Consider the following 19,138-nt stretch of genomic DNA (forward strand, 5'->3'; position numbering starts at 1 on the left):
TAACCACTTGCATTAAGATAAAGGCTCCTTTGATTATGCAGTATTTCCATGAATTTGCTCATTTACTAAGACCACAACTGTCTTCCTTTGCATTATTCTGAATTTATGTGTCTGAAAGAAGGAGCAATATATCTAGAAATAGATTTCCAAATAAGTTAGTCATTCCATTAAAAAAATTAAATATTTTACAGGTACCAAATGCATTTGAGATCCTTTATTGGTAAAAGAATGTTTTAATGGAATTAGCAAATTAAAGCCTAGAAACGCCAGCATACCTCCTCCTCAAACTGCAGCCATGTCAACCTGTAGTGCTTCTCATTAGGGGTTACATGTGCTGTAGAAAATAAAAATGCCACCTTTCCAACTGCAGGAGGACTTGGGGAGTTGATGCCTATGAGATTCAGTGGCTGGCAACATTATTAGGGAGGAAATGATAAGGCATGGGGATGAAAAATGTTCCTAGGCTTAACAGTGAAATATAAAATATTTCTGTTGCTCAACATACTCTAGTTTGATGACTGGTTTTCTACACATATTGTGGAGAAAAGACCAAAACTAAGAAAAGAGGAATCTGAATTCAGTTCTTTTTTTTTTTTTTTTCAGATTTTATTTTTATTTATTTATTCTTGAGAGACACAGAGAGAGAGAGGCAGACACATGGGCAGAGGGAGAAGCAGGCTCCCCATTGGGAGCCCGATGCGGGCCTTGATTCCAGGACTCCAGGATCACGCTCTGAGCTGAAGGCAGACGCTCAACCACTGAGCCACCCAGGTGCCCTGTGAATCCAGTTCTATTACATTTGAATTACAAGGCCACGGATTTTTCTATAAGCATGTCCTGAGTTTACGTGTGTTCAGATAAGTGGTATCTCCTTCTAAATAACCTTGTTATAGAACCTTGCTCTGTTCTTGCTCCTTGTTATTATTGTCATTGTTTTATTTTGTTTTGTTTTACAATTACCTTTACATCCTGTCACATATTTCCTTGGATAACCTTAGTGATGGGGACATTTCATTTTCTGAGGGTGACTTCTGGAAGCTATTCAGTCATTTAAGGACATTTAATGGATATGCTACAAAACCATTAAACTGGATATTACTGATTTGGTCAAAATAACACAGTGATTCACAGAGTGGCATCCCCAGACAGGCATCATCAGAATCACCTGGAGGGCTTACGCGAGTCTCAGCCTCAGAAGTTGTGATTCAGTAACTAAGTAAGGTAGTCTGACAATTTGCATTTCTAACAACTTCCCAGGTGCTGCTGGTGCTGCTGGTGCTGCTGGTCAACTTTACCACAGTTTAAGAAGAACTGAAATAACATGATCTTAAAAATAATTATCTGGGTTTTATTTTTATACTGGTTTTTAGTTTGTTGTTGTTGTTCTAAAGATTTTATTTATTTGACAGAGAGAAAGAGAGAGCCAGAGAGCATAAGTTGGGGAATGGCAGAGGGAGAGGGAGAAGCAGGCTCCCCACTGAGCAGGGAGCCCGGATGTGGGATCCCAGGACCCTGGGATCATGACCTGAGCTGAAGGCAGACACTTAACTGACTGGGCCACCCAGGCTCCTCTACACTGGTTTTAAAAGCAGTTCTAGAGTTCCCCAGAGTCAGTATTAGTAGAAAAAAGGTGTAACTTATCTGTGCGAAGCTCTGTAAACGCTTCCCCACTAGGAATCATTGTGTACTATGTCTGGAAGACACTAAGCTCTGTCGGGGCAGGAGTCATTTCTGTCATGGTAACTGTCGTGTGTTCCGTGCATCCTCCAGTGGTTCACAGGACAGAAGAGGCACTCTATGAATATTTGTTGCATACTAAACTCTCAAATCCTTGGCACAGAAGAGCCTTCATCATCTGCCCCTTTCTTGTCTCTCCCTCCATCTCCTTCCATCTCTTCCCTACCATGCCTTGGACCATCCAGCAAGACCGATTTTTCTTAGTTTCCTAAAGTACCGTGTTCTTTGTCACTGCCACAGAACCGAGGGACTCTTATTTTTACTATTTGTTTCCAAGTGCTGTGACCTTTGGGAAAATAAATTAGAATTGGTTAGGCCTGATCTAGTAATTTGCTCTTGGGCCCTGAAGACAGTCGTTTAGTATTCTGTCCATGTGGTCAAAATGAATTATTGGTTAGCAGAAATGGTAACTATTTGGGGCATAACAATAGAGCATTTGAAGAATCTCTGAAGTGGCTACGGTGGGAATAGTAACTGAAAGGCTAGCCACCTCTGTTTTTATTTAATCAAACTTGGGGAAGGGGGCTGGAGCACAAAGGATTTCTCTGACATTTTCCTGGTCCTCAAAGAGCTTGACATTCCATCCAAAAATCTGTATTATCTTTGAATCACTTGAATTGAATCCTTTTTAAACTTGTTTTGGTTAGAAAGGAGAGAATACAGATGTTTGATTTTGAAATTCTGAAATGTCAGCAAGCAGTGGGAATCTTTCAAACTGCAGAGAATATGCGTTGGTTTGTATTAGTAAGAAAGTGTGAGTTACAGTGTATTCCAATTGGAATAAAAGAAGACTAAAATATCACATTCAATGTTATTCTATTTGGTGTATTTTTTTTATAAGTCTAAGTTGGGCCTGTTGAGAAATGCTATGGTCTGAATGATTATTTCTCCTCAAAATTCACATGCTGTAATCCTGACTCCCAAAGGTGATGGTATCAGCACATGAGGATTTTTGGAGGTGCTTAAGTCATAAGAGTGGAGCTTTCATGAATGAGATTGCTGCTTTATAAGAGGCTCCTTAGCCCCTTTCACTGTGGGAGGAAATAGCAAGAAGGCACTAGCTATGAACCAGGAAGACAGCTCTGACCCAACCATACTGGCATCTTGATTTTCCACTTTCCAGTCCCCAGTACTATGAGAAATAAATTCTCTTGGTTGTAAGATACCTAGTCTGTGGTATTTTATGATAGTAGCCTTAATGGAGTAAGACAAGGAGCAAGATATAGGCATGAGCAGATAGGATACAGAATCAAGAAGACCTAGAAATCTGCTTTTGTGGACATTGACTAAAAAAAACTGCAGTCAATTGACCTTTTTGCCCACCTGTCTGGACTCTTGTGTGGGTAAGTGCAGGTTATATGTGCAGAAAAAAGCAAAAGCGCTGTAAAAATTCATTTGTTACCAGTATTCATCAAAAGCCAGGATCTGAACTAGATATTTCACCTGGCCTAGTGGCTAGAAGTGGAAGCTCAGGGATTAGATGCATTACATTCAAAGTCTAGCTCTATCACCGAGGAACTCCATGATCTTGGACACTGACGTAAGTTAACATATATGTAAAATGAGGATGCTAATAATGCTGACATCACAGAGATATTTTGAGTATCTGACCAGGTGATCAACGTAAACTTCTTAGCAAAGAATGATTGTTCAATGTACACTAACTGTTACTAACATACTGTCACTATACTTACTATATGTCAGCAAGTAGAATGGATATTGACTTTCCGGGATGTCTTACCTCTGCTGAAGGTAGTTGTAGTTGTTTTTATTCCTAAGATCATCAGTTACTTCTCCTCTTTCTTGTAGAGACATATTTAACAGCAGTAGCTGATTTATCCACAAGAAGACCCACTGCAATCACAGTCTATTTCTTAAGGACCTGGTTTTCTTGAGTCAATTCTATATAAGATGACAGCTTATACTTAGTTCACATTCCTGCATTTCAGCTCACTGATTTAAAATTGATTCCATCCATCCTTGTGCATTCATGGATGATGGGTCTGAATTTAGACCAAGAAGCAACAGATTTTTAACATGTAAATATAAAATACTGACATGCTAGGTGTTAGAGTGCTTCAAAAAGAAAATCCACCCTTGGTAGCTCAAAATAATAAAAAGCATCCTACTGGCCAGAATTTACTCTCACTCTGAAATGCACCATGAAATGTTATCATAAGTTTCATAAAAATATCAGTGAGTTCAAAGTGACAAATTCAAAGAAACAAGTTATCACTGTATGGGTAGACAGAAGAAAATGGGATAGTTGAGTCTTTCTCTCTCTCCCTCTCCTTCTCTGTATTTTCTCTTGATTATTTCTACCTATGAAAGGTGGTTTCTATACTTTTGTTTAAAATGTAGTACCTATTTGCTTTTGTTCATGGTCAAGTACCTTTCTAGAATCAGGAAAGATACACTTATCTCCACAGCCCTGATGATCTTATCCTTATATATCCAAAAGTGAGGTTGTATTGCCTCTACCATTACAACCCCTGAGGGAAGCAGTGGTGAAGCATCTGCATCAGTGGACAGTGGGGATAGCGCCATGCTTCTGGATCATGCCCTTCCCTGTCTCCACCACCATCTTTGGGCTATGCAGGGTCCCATATTTTTTGGAATCAGTCACTGCACTAAATCTTTAAATCTCCACAAAGCACTGGGAAAGATATGATGTTTCTTGGTTTCCAGTAACTTTGTTTACCTTTTGCTCCCTTCCATAGAAATACCGGTTTTGTGTCCCATTATTTTTTATTCCTTCATTTCTCCCAGCCAAAACAAATATTTCACTCCAGAGATGAGGCCCTAAGCAAATGAATATTGTGTATATTTGGTGAAGGGGAGAGGAGAGCACAAGAGCACTGAGCTCCTGGTGACAAACACTGTATGGGAAGATTACATGCTTCAAAGAAGCAGGGCAGAAAGCAAAGACTACTGATTCAACTCTTTCTATGATACTTTTACATCTGCCAGTCCTTGGTCCTACAGATACCCAGCATTAGTGGGGCCACACCACCTTTTAGCCCAACGGCACAATTTCAGAAACGAAAGACTGGCTGTTATTTCAGATGCTCAGTATATGGCAACTTATGAAGAATATAAAATCAAAATATTAAATGTAATCGGAGCTTTTCTGCAGTTGGTAGTGGGAAGCAGAAATGACACTACTCACTAAGGCCTGAATTCACTCAGTTTCTAAAAATCCCTAAACTTTTTCTTTTCTGTATTTAATTGCTTAAATCTTTCCCTCTAACAACGTTTAGTTCTCTTTTCTCTGTGGAAAGTTAAAGATTCCCCCTTGCTATTTTTGTTTCTCTCCTTCATAATTGCACTTGTATGTTGCCTATAAATTCCCCATTTCCATGCTCCCTACTTGACTCGATTGATCGTCCTTTCTTTACCATATGCTACACGGTGCTAAAACGGCCTTAGATGAGAGGGTCAGGTAAATAACATCTCTTGTTTTACAAATATACATTCTAAACACTTAATGTTGTGAACAGATGGACTTGCTGTGTAAGCAGCACATCATAAAGGCAGAACATAGAGGTGTGGGATTTTCCACTGTAAATCTCTGATTTGCAAAAAGGTAATCAAACTCATCCTTTATGACATGCACAATCAGATATTATACTGAGTGGTCTTTTGTTTTAAGTGGAAAGAGGTTGCATACCTGATTGAGTACTGATGTTTTTGTATAAATGTAAATTTTATTTCTTCACGTCTCACTTTGTTCATTTTTAGTCTGGACCTGCTGACTGCCTTCCTGATGCAGTGTTTTAACTGTCACTCCTCCCAGATAGGTTCTGAATTAAGTCGATAGCAGTCAGGCATTTTTGAACATGACTTTATCACATGCCTCTAGACAGGGTTTTATTGGCTCTGCCCATGTGTTCTGTCTCTCAGACTACTCCTATGTAACATCACGAACCTGAAAGCTCTTTGAGAAGAAGTTCTAGCTCATTATACCTTGAGCATCTTAGATGAAGAAGCAAAAACTAAATCTTTCTTGGAGAAGAGCATATGTCAGCTCATGAGGAGCAGGCATGTAATACACTGAGAATGAGAAGTGAATAAGAGAGATGAATACGAGAGGAGAATTTATATATAAAGGATGAGAGAGGAAGAGTGGCCATTAATTACTTTCCTAAAAGTCACTTTCCTCTCTGTATTTTGATTGAATGGACCATGATCTATAACCCATTCCTGGTACTCCCATTCATTCAAATGTCAGATTAGGGATGGGCATGCAATCCTTTTTGCCCTCCGATATGTGAGTCTGTTGAGGTGCTTATGGAAAAAATTTTCATCTCCTATTAAGAAAAAAAAAGGGTGCTAGAGAAAACCCAGTTGTCCTCTGTCTTCGGCTTTAAAGGGACTTGTATATGTTTGAAGTTTCTATTACTTTCTTGTTTGGGAGCTATCCTGAGCACTCTGATAATGAAGTCCATTCTCAATGACATCACCAATCTGCTGCATCAATCTAGAATCACCTACCAAGTGATACATTAAAATTGATCTCACCAATATAGGGAATAAAGAAAAAATTCCACATTAATATTAACCTCTTCTCTTTACTCTCCTATCTATACAAAACCTACTCTTCCTTCAAGACCTAAATTAAGTTCCACTTCCTCATTTTTCAACCACTCTAACTTGATAATTTTCCTTATATGAATGGAGGTTTATTGCTAGGGCAATTAATCCCATATTTATATGACCTATTGCATCTTAAGTGGAATGGTATAATCCATAGGGGACAGGACTTGTGACCTAATTCACCTTCTTTTATATTTACTGGAGTTTTTTTGTTTTTTGTTTTTTGTTTTTTAATCTCTGTGCAAGCTATCCATTAGGACCTCAATAAACATAGCTTTAATAGCAAACAATTACTAAGCCCATATTCCGTGCCAGGTCATCTTGCTAAATGCTTTGTAACAGCTAATCCTTATTAATCCTCCTGCATTGTAACAGTTAATCCTCATGACTATATTGCAGAAAGTGCTATTATATTCCACAGTGCTCTCTTAGGCTAGGTTGGGTGCTTATTAACTGCTGTCATGGCATTCTGTACTTTTCCTTCGTAGCACTCATAGTTTCAATTAAAAAACAAGAAGCTAAGCATGCATTTGGTTGCTTATTGTCCATTCTCACCAACTAAAGTCCACAAGGAAAGGGATAATTTCTGTCATATATGCCTGGCTATGGAATAGGCTCTGTGACGTTGCGTGTAGTTCTTAAATATTTGGTGAATTAGCCCAAAAATACTTTTTTTTCTTTTTTATCTTTTCTTTTCTTTTCTTTTCTTTCTTTTCTTTTTTTAAAGAATACGAGACATAGGCTACATAACATTGGCTCAAGTTCATACCACTGGGTCTGGAGTTCACACTCATGCCAGGTTGTCTCTCTCTAGGGTCCCTGCCCATAATATCTGTACCATGTTGTTTTCTGCTTATTTGAGTTGTTTCAAACTCTAATTGAGAATCTAAGTTTACCATCCCATTTGTTTGGAAACCAGAAACACATTTTTAACAGCCAACAAGAATGTTTCAGTCTCCTGTTGTGAGCAGCTAAGAATGATGATGGTACTGGTGATGTCTCTGTGATTTACAAGGCACCCCATTTTTTCTGAGGATACTTCCAATCCTCAAATTATCATGGCAAGTTAGGTTTTATTTCTGACTCACAGGGGAAGTCAGTGCTCAAAGAGGCTAGGACATACAGCTAGGACTGCATAGCTGACAAGCCATGGAGACATACTATCAACTCAGGTCTACCTGAAAGCAAAATCCAGGGTCTTCCCACTCTGCCATGCTGTAGTTGTCATTCATCAAACACCAATTACATGCCAGGATCTCTTTTAGTTACTTCTTCAGTCATCAAAATTATCCCTTAAGTGAATTACAGTTGACCCTTGAACAATGCAGGAGTTGGGGCACCAATCCCTCCTCCAACCCCAGTTGAAAAATTTATGTATAAATTTTGACTCTAAAAATTTAATGGCTGAGATGCTTGGGTGGCTCAGAAGTTAAGCATCTGCCTTTGGCTCAGGGCCTGATCCCAGGACTCCAGGATCAAGTCTCACATCAGGCTTCCTGCATGGAGCCTACATCTCCCTCTGCCTGTGTCTCTGCCTCTCTCTGTGTGTCTCTCATGAATAAATAAATAAAATCTTAAAAAAAATAAAAATTTAATGTCTAATAGCCTAGCCTACTGTTGACCAGAAGCCTCACCAATAACATAACCAGTCAATTAACGTATTTTTATGCTAAATATAGGTGTACAGTTATATATGTTTTCTATTCTTAACAATAAAGCAAGCTAGAAAAAGTAAAATGTTAATAGAAAAATCATAAGGAAAAGCAAATACATTTACAGTGTTGTATATATATTTGCTGAAAAAATCCACGTAGAAGTAGATCCATGTGGTTTGGATCCCTGTCACTCCAGGGTATATTATCAAAGTAAGCAAGGTAACAGTGGTTATATGTAATGAATTTAAAAGCAATTCAAGAAGTAGGTTTAGAGTCTGGCAGAGCATTCTAACAACATGTCAAATTTTCATGGGAGTATTTGAGGCCATCTATTACATAGAAATTTTAGATTTATATTTTATCCATACACTCAAAGTAGCAGGAGAGCAGTGGATTTGAATAAGAAGTAAGATGAAGTAACTGCATGACCAAATCATCTTTTGCAGGCGTGGGCACATGAGTTTACAGTCATCCTCAATGGGCCAGACACTGATGGGATGTATAGAAACTCCCAAGTTTAAAGAAATTGCATCTATCCAGAATTTGGTCATTTCTAAGAACATTTGACCCTTAAAAAAAAAAAAAAAAAAAAGAGCTGTTATGAGAGAAATTGAATCCTTGTCTCTGGTGCCATAGGACCAAAACAGTTGCAATAGAAAATCAAAGATTAGCTGCTTTCTTTTAAGCTACAACATCCAATCCAGCATCATTGGCCACAGCTATGGTCTCACTTTCCAGCCTCTTCCCACAAGACATCTGCTCTTGGAGATTTAATTGCATCTGTCACTTTAGTAATCACGTGCATGTGTGTTTTCCAGAAGGATGAATTGTAAACTTTCAGTTTAGGGTTGGATGGTATGATGTGCAGCTGCTGTAATGCTAACAGGAGCATTTCATCTATTGCCTCTAACTACTCTGCTAGTGATAGGCTGGTGGCCACAGACAGCTATGCTCCTATCTCTCAATGCTCCATCATGAAACCAAGGAAGGCAATACAAAATTAGCAGATGCTGAGAGCTGAAGAATTCACTCCTCAAAGAGGAACTCTTAATGGCTGTACCACAGGAAGCAGGGAGAAGGAAAAGAAATGCAAAAATTGATTATTTCCAACAAAATGTTTACTTCTACTTCCTTATTTTTATTTTATGCTTTGACACTTTATTCTCATTAAGGAATATTTTTGAAATCAGAAGAGGATGAAGACAGACAATGAAAAATGTTGAGAAGGACTGAGCATCTTTAGCCTGAAAACAAACCAAGAAACCAAAATACAAACAAAAAAACCCACCTTGCCCTTGTAAACATAACACAATTTTCACATCAAGCCAGTCATTTTAATATCTAAGTTTCAAATTTTCAAGGTCTTCTTTTTTCTGGGGGAAAAAAGAGAGTATTTACTATATAATCCCCCAGATTGCTCCTGATAAATAACTCGACATCAACTTACTCCAGGATCCTTAAGCAACCCACATAGATGTATACATCCTAAAATACCATACCCAGATTATATTCAACATACAAAATGATTTTTCCCATTGTTCTAAATGTCCTGGTTCTGGAAACAGTGTACTCTCACTCTGTGAGATGATGGACCATAGAGGCTCTTCTACTTTCTGTTATTCTCAGGGAGAGTAGAGTATGCCAGCAGAGCATCAAGGTTTTTCTCCAGAAACAGAACAAAGATGAGTTCTTTCCCAGTTTCTATTTATTCCTAATAATTGCATCCCAAGTTAGATTAACTGGCAAGTGACATTCTAAACCGGGGAATTCTGAGAGAGATTCCAAATCTTAAAGTAGTTCTTAGTCATCCAAAGGGAAATAACACAAGAAAGATCATAGAATAGTCTTAGAAGTGAAGAAGAAAAGACATTTTTTCCCCTGCCCATCCCTCCAACATGCCATCCCCTGCGTGGTAACAAAGATGCTTGTTATTGATTGGAGAATTACACACAGGTAGACATGGCACTTATTACAAGACTTATTAAGAAGAAATACAAGATGCCTCCTAAAACAGGTCCCCTTGTTACAGAAATTTATAACATCCTGTCTTTCTCCTCCATATCAGTCTTACCAAATTGCAAATGCATAATTCATTTTGTAATTGTTTGTTACTGTCAGAACACCCCCCCCCCCCCATCATGTTTACACCTGGATGTATGATGTCTAGTATCCTGGTTTGCATTTCCCAGATGTTCCAAATATTGGTTGAATAATTAAATAAAGAAGTGAATGAATGAGTACCTTTCTTTCTTTATGGACCACATCGATCATATGTACTGTCTTTTCACCAGCTATTCTTGAAGCATGATTAAACACACTGAAGAAAGATATTGGTTGGATAGCTTAATAAAATGATCGGTTTCACTCTGGAAGGCAAAAATTGACTTTATGGTGCAAGGCTTGTAATTCTTAGTTATAGTTGCATATTTCATTGAACCCAATCACTACCTTTCTCCCTCTCCCACTCTCCCTACACCCTGTTGCCCGCCATCTCCCCCTTCTTCCCTCTAACCCTTCCTCCCTCTCTCTACACTCTTGGGTCTGTGTAGTACAACCCTGGTAATTGTCTTTAGTGATTCCTTCTCAGTCCTTAAACCTCAGTGAAAGAAACAGGAGCCTGAGTCTCCATGAGCAGTTGGTAGCCTGGTGAAAGTGGTTTCAAGGGAGAGTCTCAAAGTCTGCCTTGGGCTATCCTAAATAGCACCATTAGGCACAAATTAATCTCATTTCAAAGAAACTTGCATTTGAATTTGAATAAATTACTAGATAAAGAGCTATTAAATTGACTTCATTTGGAGGTAAAAATCAACGCCCTTGAAAATGACAAAAAATGAAAATATGGAGAACAACTCTTCAAGTATGCCTTTGGCAGGAATAGGGAACTCTCAATTGCTACAATTTACTACATTGCTGTGTACCTCTCTTTGTTTTTTAGATGAAAGCTTAGAATATTCAAGCTTTTGAATTGAACTTTCTTTACAGTCATATAAATACTTCCATGGACTGTAGTTTTCTCTGTAGTGGACTTAATGCTGTGGAGAGAAAACCACTACTTTATGTAAAGGGATAATAAAGCACGTGCGGCTCAGTATACAAACACCACACAAAAGCCAACCTAGAAAAAAAAAAAAAAAAGCCAACCTAGAAATCTATCTGGAAAAAAGCAAAAGTCACACACTTGGAAAATATTTTAAAAGGTTGTTTTGTGTATGTTCTTAAGTACTGTGTAAGAAATGTAGGAAGAAGTTTCTTAGAATTTAGAACTTCCTCATTATCTTTCTTTAAGAATTTAAAATATGTTCTCACTGAAAAATAGAGTTAAATAATATGCATCTCATGGTGTTGTTGTGAAGAGTAATTAAGACTGTGTATGAGAGCTTATCACAGAATCTAAGCTATGGCAGGTGCTCAAAATATGGCAGTTGAATTTGCATTTAAATATATTACATTTACGCTCTGTATACAATCTGGAAAAATGATAAAAAGGGAGGCCTCAGAAAATTTCTCTAGTGGAGTTTGGAAGCTACTTTGTAAATAAACTGAAAAATCAAAGGTACTATAGAATTCAGTCAATAGTTAATAGGGTCAAATGTCATCATTATGTGCTGGCTCTTGGTGATAGATTTCCAGATTTCTACATCTTCAACTGGAGCTGGAAGCCCCTAGTGATGTTTTTTCTTATGTAGACTATCAGGCTTTCTAATACACCCAGTTTTCTTCTTGCTTTGATATGTTTTCAGCTTAGTCCTCTGCTCTCCACGTGGCTTACTGTGTTGACTTATCATGGCCCCAATGAAACCAATGTGCTCTTGAAAAACAATGTTGAAATATTTTAGTAATGAAACTATTTTCTTAAAGATCTTTAATATAATAATACTTAAGTAACAGCATGAAAATTATTTTTAATGATAATAATAATAATAATAATACACTGAGTGATAGGAAACAAATGTCAATCAGACACCCTAAAAAGATCTCAAAATAATTGGTGGCACCAAATAATAAAAGAGGCCAGCTCTTTCCAAATTGAATGATAAGTTAAATATACTTCCAATAAAAATCTCAATAAACTATTTTTCTGGAACTTGTTAAGTTTTTTGAAGCAATAATCCAAAAAATAAGCTGAAAATAGCTGTTTGGAAATGGCTAAGAAAAATGTGGAATGGAAGAGTACTCAAGGGGAAATTAATTTCACTGGAAATTAAATATATATATTGTAGAGACATAATCCAAACTAGAGAGTGGAATTTTAAGTCAGCATGAGTATGTTTTTTTTTTTTTTGTATATTTTTTATTGGAGTTCTATTTGCCAACATAGATTATAACACCCAGTGCTCATCCCGTCAAGTGCCCTCCTCAGTGCCCGTCACCCAGTCACCCCCACCCCCTGCCCACCTCCCCTTTCACTACCCCTTGTTCATTTCCCAGGGTTAGGAGTCTCTCATGTTCTGTCTCCCTCTTTAATTTTTCCCACTCATTTTCTCTCCTTTCCCCTTTATTCCCTTTCACTATTTTTTATATTCCCCATATGAGTGAAACCATATAATGTTTGTCCTTCTCCAATTGACTACTTCACTCAGCATAATACCCTCCAGGTCCATCCACCTCGAAGCAAATGGTGGGTATTCGTCGTTTCTAATGGCTGAGGAATATTCCATTGTATACATAGACCACATCTTCTTTATCCATCATCTGTCGATGGATGCCGAGGCTCCTTCCACAGTTTGGCTATTGTGGACATTGCTGCTATAAACATTGGGGTTGCAGGTGTCCCGGCTTTTCACTGCATCTATATCTTTGGGGTAAATGCCCAGCAGTGCAATTGCTGGGTCGTAGGGCAGATCTATTTTTAACTCTGAGGAACCTCCACACAGTTTTCCAGAGTGGCTGCACCAGTTCACATTCCCACCAACAGTGCAAGAGGGTTCCCCTTTCTCCACATCCTCTCCAACACTTGTTGTTTCCTCACTGGTGTGAGGAAACAAAATCACATTGTGATTTTGATTTGCATTTCCCTGATGGCAAGTGGTGCGGAGCATTTTCTCATGTGCTTGTTGGCCATGTGTATGTCTTCTTTGGTGTAATTTCTGTTCATATCTTTTGCCCATTTCATGATTGGATTGTTCGTTTCATTGCTGTTGAGTTTAATAAGTTCTTTATGTATCTTGGTTACTAGTCCTTTATCTGATAGGTCATTTGCAAATATCTTCTCCCATTCTGTAGGTTGTCTTTCTGTAGGTTTGTCTAGTTTTGTTGACTGTTTCTTTTGCTGTGCAGAAGCTTTTAATCTTGATTAAGTCCCAATAGTTCATTTTTGCTTTTGTTTCCCTTGCCTTCATGGATGTATCTTGCAAGAAGTTGCTGTGGCCAAGTTCAAAAAGGGTGTTGCCTTTTGTATTCTTCTCTAGGATTTTGATGGATTCGAGTATATATTTTCTACCGTCCTTTTCTTTTAATAGGAGTGCTTGTTCTTTTTACATTTACTGTTAGTACATTGTACATTAGACTTTTTCTACTGTGAAATTTATTTTTGAGTTTAAAATTAGTTATGTGATGAAATTTAATAAAATGTTATCGATTTCAGTGCTAATCACTCATCTATTTGTATGATGCCTATCTTTCCTTGGGCCTCATTTTGTTTTTCACACTTATTTGATAAGAATATATTGTCCATATATTTTCTAGCCTCCTGTTACTTTTGATCACATAATATGACCTCTCAAAACTTCACTTTTCTTATGCATTAAATGCAGATAACAATAGCAACATCACAGAATTGTTGTTAAGATTAAGTGAAATTACTCATGCAAATATTTTCCCATGGTGCAACTCAACAATCAATAAATGTTGGGCAATAATATTGGCGGTGCTCATGGAAGTAACAGTTTAAAGACTATCCTTTCTCCTTTGAATGTATTTTGAACCTTTGTTGAAAATCAATTAACCCTATGAGTGTAGGGTCTATTTCTGGACTTTCTATTCTATTCCAACCTACGTGTCTAATCTTTTACCAATACCACACCGTTGCTTAATGGCAGACTTTGATATCAAGTATATTGAAATCCCATTTTTGTCCTCTTTCAAAGTTATTTTGGTTATTTGAGTTTATCTTTCTATATATATTTCACAATCCTGGCACTCCCGACGGGATAAAGAATTTTTCACTTTCCTCCCTTCAGCCACAGTGGTTTTTCTCCTGTACCGTAGGGATGACGGGGCATGCTGTTCTCTTGGAAAATGAACCTAGGTAGTGGTCTGGGCCTCCCCTGTAGCAGCAGCTATGCCCCTCTCCCGATCTGCACCTCTGTAAGAAGCTTTCTCCCATCTTCCACTATAATCCCAGCCGAATTTCTGAGGACTACCCAATGAAGGTCCATGCAGTAGAGTCAAACAGCTGTAAACCTTCCTTGTGTCTGAGGCTTGTAGGAGTTCCAGATGCTCATAATAGCCTATTTCCAGCCTTTTGGAAGTCGTTAAAAGATTTTAGTTGAATGTGCCTTGCTCACTTTCATGATGGCCCTGTCTTCCTACTGTGCTTGCTTCTGGCCAGCTGAGCTGGTATTTGTGCTGTCTCACCTTGAAGGCACCTGTCTTTACATAGACTTGAGGGTATCTTATTACTTTTGTCCGTGAATTCTTCTAGAAAGAATTCTAATTTGTATATTATCTTCTAAAATTGTATATTATCCAGCTTTCTCATGCTGTTAAGGTGGGAATAATGCTCTTTCCAGATTTCTACATATTCACCTAGAGCCAGAAGCCCCTAGTGATGTTCTGTCTATGCAGACTATCAGGCTTTCTAATACACCGGGTTTTCTTCTTGCTTTGATGTATTTTTAGCTTAGTCTTTTGCTCTCCATGTGGCTTACTGTGTTAACTTGTCATGATCCCACCTCACTGATTTCTGGTGCGGTAGTCAGTGTTATGAATTGGGCATTAGGTCATTTTCTGCAGCATATTCTTTAATTTTTTCCTTTGTTCAGCTCAATTTTTTCATGGCCCTTGATTGACCTAGGATGAAGTGAGATTTTATTAGCTCGGCATTTGTACATTACCAGATACACTGCTTGACCCTGGACTAGCTTTCTGTTCAGTTGTGTCATGGCCAGATCTCCTTTTAAAATCTGTTAGTGGAAGTAGGTGCTGTGTAGAGCGGCCCATTCAATTTCAAGTGTCTCACACACTTCTGCTGTGATGAGATGGCCTTTCCTTTGTCGAGCTCTCTGATATGCTGAACTATGAAAACATACACTTGTAGCATATATTTGTATATTAAATAATGTAATTTTTATCATGCCAATTCCCAGAGCTCTTATTTATATTCTAGTATTCTCCATTCCTAGGGAGCATTACTTTTACTCTGAATTGGCCTTATTCTACTTAGCTGTCTTATTTTCTATGGTTCTCTCTCTCTCTCTCTCTCTCTCTGGAAAAAGAAAGAGAAAATATCAAAACATCTTTAGATGAGAAAGAAGGATAAACATATTACTTTGTTTGACTCAGACAGCAGTTTCTTAAGATGACATATGCCCTGAGTTTTTGAATCTTGCTACTCTCTGTCAGGAGGAATAGCCTATATACATCATGAATTAAAATTTGCATTTTTTAAAACAATTTTTTTAAGGAGGAAGGAAGGAAGGAAGGAAGGAAGGAAGGAAGGAAGGAAGTTAGTTTTCCTTTGAGTTTTGAGTTAGTAGCTCAAGTAATCGGTGAGTGGAAACTAACTTCTAACTAACTAACTAACTTCCTTCCTTCCTTCCTTCCTTCCTTCCTTCCTTCCTTCCTTCCCTCCTTCCTCCTTCCTCCTCCCTCCCTCCCTCCCTCCCTCCCTCCCTCCCTCCCTCCCTCCCTCTCTCCCTCTCTCCCTCCCTCTCTCATTCTTTTTCTTTTTTCCTGGGGCGGTGGGGGGGGGGGTGGTTACTAGGAGCCAGAAACTATTTTAAACCATAGGTAAGATGTGTTACTGGAAAAACAGAGTTGAAATTATAAGTTGGATTGAAATAAGATACTATATTTGGCAAAGATCTATGACCTTAGAATCCTCAACATCTGAATCCTTGATGAGTTACCTTGTGCAAGGTTTCTGATGGGAATAGGAAGAGGAGATGTTCTAGGAAAATTTATGATCTTCATTATAAGTTTTAAAGCCACAGTTATTCATGCAATTGCAAATGGAACTATTTTCTTGATTTCTCTCTCTGATGGTTTGTTGTTAGTATATAGAAATATAGCTGATTGTCATATATTGATTTTGTATCCTGCAGCTTTATTGAATATATTTTCTAATTCTAACAGTTTTGGGGTGCAGTCTTCAGGGTTTTCTGTATATGGTACCATTTCATTTGCAAATAAAGATAGTTTTACTTCTTCATTTCTGATTTGGATGGCTTTATTTCTTTTTCTTGTCAAATTGCTCCAGGTTAAATAAATAGGCCTTTTTCACAGGAAGCCATGTGCCTGCTGGCTGTAGTATAACAGCAAGAGATTGCAGGTACTGCATGCATCTGCCCGTGATAGCGATAGAGGACAAGTGAAAAAAACAGTGTCTGCCAGTGCCTCTATCTGCGGAAATCCAAGTAGGCTCTTAAAGAATAGCAAATGGATCTCTCACAAATAGTCTAGTCACTTTTCAAAGTGCTGCTTTTGCACTGGGCCTCGGAGCAAGTGAGCCTATGTGCAAACCTTTTAATGGTGGTATCTCAGTTCCCAACAGCCCTCTGGGTCTCCTGGATGTAAGCCCTCCTGTCTTTCAAAGTTGGATATTTTGAGGCTCTTCTCTCCGGTTCAAATCCCAAGGGTTAGGATGCCTTATGTGGGCATAAACATACCTTGCTCTTAAGGAAGAAGGTCCTATTTTGTGAGATCCCTCCAGATAGTAGGTCGCTGCAGCAAGGGTGGGCTTTTGGAGGAGACCCTGTTTCTGCCTCCCCATGCCTCTTGATGTGATCCTTTTTTCCTTTGTTGTGGAGGAACCATTCAGCTAGTTTTGAGGTCTTTTTCAGAGAGAACTGTTCCACATGTAGCTGTAGATTTGTTGTGTCTGTGGGAGGAGGTGATGAGTTCAGGATCTTCCTATGCCACCCCAGCCCCCAGTAGAGTCCTTTAATGTTACATTTTTACAGCTGCTGAAAACTGTCTTTCCTTTTGTTGCTTTAATAAGAAATGGTTTTCTAGTTAAAATTTATTCTTTATTGGCACCTTGCCCTGAGTATTCTCCCAATGGTATCTCCCAATGGTAATTGTTTGTCAGAGTTAACTTTACCTACCTTTTCTCCCAGTACATCAGCAAACATCTCTCCATAGTGGATGATCTTACCTTCTGCAGTATGCATCAGGTCTGGCAACAGGGACTTTCCTCCGTCTTTGGGTAGAAATAAAAAATTATTATGGTGTATAAATTGATAACCTGTTCAAAAACTATTATGGCATATATAGAAAACTCCCTGTTAACTGATAATATCTGGGGTTACATTATTTTGCAGAAGTTGGATATCTGCTCAAGTTCACACTGATTATAATAGTGGCATTTTTTGAGAGACTGAGCTCCATTTAGTTAAACCATGATAGGGTCTACTTTCTGTTCAGCCTCTTTGCATAATTCCCATTTTATTTGAAATTGCCTGTGTGTATCATTAAAGAAACACATTTATATTTATTCCCTAAAAATAACAGTTCCAGAAGGAAAATAACTATCTTGGGTCTGCAGTATTTCCCCCATTTAAAGAAGAAGTGATTCTTTTGCAATGACTGCTATAAAGTATTCTGACTACTGAAGCTTAAAAAACATGTTAACAGTGATAAGACTTTATAAATGGAATAGAGATTCATAATTTCAACCGAATTCACCCTGTCCTCAGCAATAAGAGACCTGTTTAGCTCTTGCATCAAAGCTATAAGAATTTCTTCATTATATTGAATCTTGCTTGCATAACTTGAGCGTATGCGAAACAATGATTCTAACAGACACTTCTCAAATATAACATAGAACTATTATTAACACAGCTATAAAAATAGAAAGAAATATGTGGTTCAGAAATTAGTTATAAGGGCAATTACATTTTTACCATCAACATTGAGAGACCAGCCTCTTCTATTAATGCTGTAGTAGAAATTACATACATATTTTAATAACTGAGAGTTTAAACATAATCTCACCTTAAATTCTATATGAAATAATATCAAAATCATGAAACATTAAAAACTGTAAACACAAGAAGTATTCTATTTCATTGTTCACTTTGTATGCCTACATTTGATTTTTCAGTATAACTGAAAATAGTACATATAGCAAATTAAAATAATGTGTTCACATGTTTTCTTCTTTAAACACAATTGTGCCATTTAATTTAATTACTTAAACTATTGTTTCTAGAAAGTATGCTGTGACCAAATATATACATACATATATCTCAGTATTTGTAGAACTGAAAGAGATGGGAAATGTAGGTAGCTTCTGTTCTAACTTCTGTCACATGACCGTAGAAGTCCAGTGAATTCAACTTCTCCAAGACTCTGGTCTCTTGTTTGAAAATGAGAGATTTGGACCACATATTCTCTAAACACAGTTTTTGCATTAACAGTTTGAATTCAAACCATTGCCAAATTTTTACTCAGCAGCAATTGAAAGGAAAAGGACCTTTCCTCATATTAGGTATTGCTACTTGACTTTGATTTAGTCACGGTTCAACATTATTAAGAAGTAATATGTCCCACTGAACTTTTTTTTTTTTTTAAGATTTTATTCACTTACAAGAGACACACAGAGAGAGAGAGAGAAAGAGAGAGAGAGAGAAAGAGGCAGAGGGAGAAGCAGGCTTATGCAGGGAGCCCGACATAGGACTCGATCCCAGGTCTCCAGGATCAGGCCCTGGACTGAAGGCGGCGCTAGACCGCTGAGCCACCGGGGCTGCTCCCCACTGAACTTTTGAATAAAATGTGATTATGCCATAGAACATAAATAGATTAAAATCAAATCAGGTTAGCTCTTGCTTGGTGAAGCCTGAGTACTGAGTGGTATTATTATAGTAGAGTTATGCTTGGTAATAAATGGCCAGACGGTTGGACTATAAGGCCACAAGTGGACAACAGCATAGAGCTAGTCAAGAGAGTGCCAGTAGACCAGTATCTAAGAGTTGACTTTGGAAAGTCAA

At 38.0% G+C, this 19,138-nt stretch overlaps 1 long non-coding RNA gene across 15 annotated transcripts in view; it reads left to right on the forward strand.

Moving 5' to 3' along the window:
* The window catches only part of LOC112678721 (uncharacterized), a 290,591-nt gene that overhangs the window by 55,716 nt on the left and 215,737 nt on the right, over positions 1–19,138 (forward strand). Inside the window, exon 3 of one of the 15 annotated variants that reach the window (XR_003147819.3) lies at positions 8,435–10,290. The exons of the other annotated variants lie outside the window; for them this stretch is intronic. This is a non-coding gene — a long non-coding RNA (uncharacterized LOC112678721). Of the gene's footprint in view, positions 1–8,434; positions 10,291–19,138 lie in introns of those variants that run through there. 15 annotated transcript variants of the gene reach the window in all.

The sequence above is a fragment of the Canis lupus genome, chromosome 33, assembly GCF_003254725.2.
Source record: "Canis lupus dingo isolate Sandy chromosome 33, ASM325472v2, whole genome shotgun sequence".
In the NCBI taxonomy this organism is placed as follows: domain Eukaryota; kingdom Metazoa; phylum Chordata; class Mammalia; order Carnivora; family Canidae; genus Canis; species Canis lupus.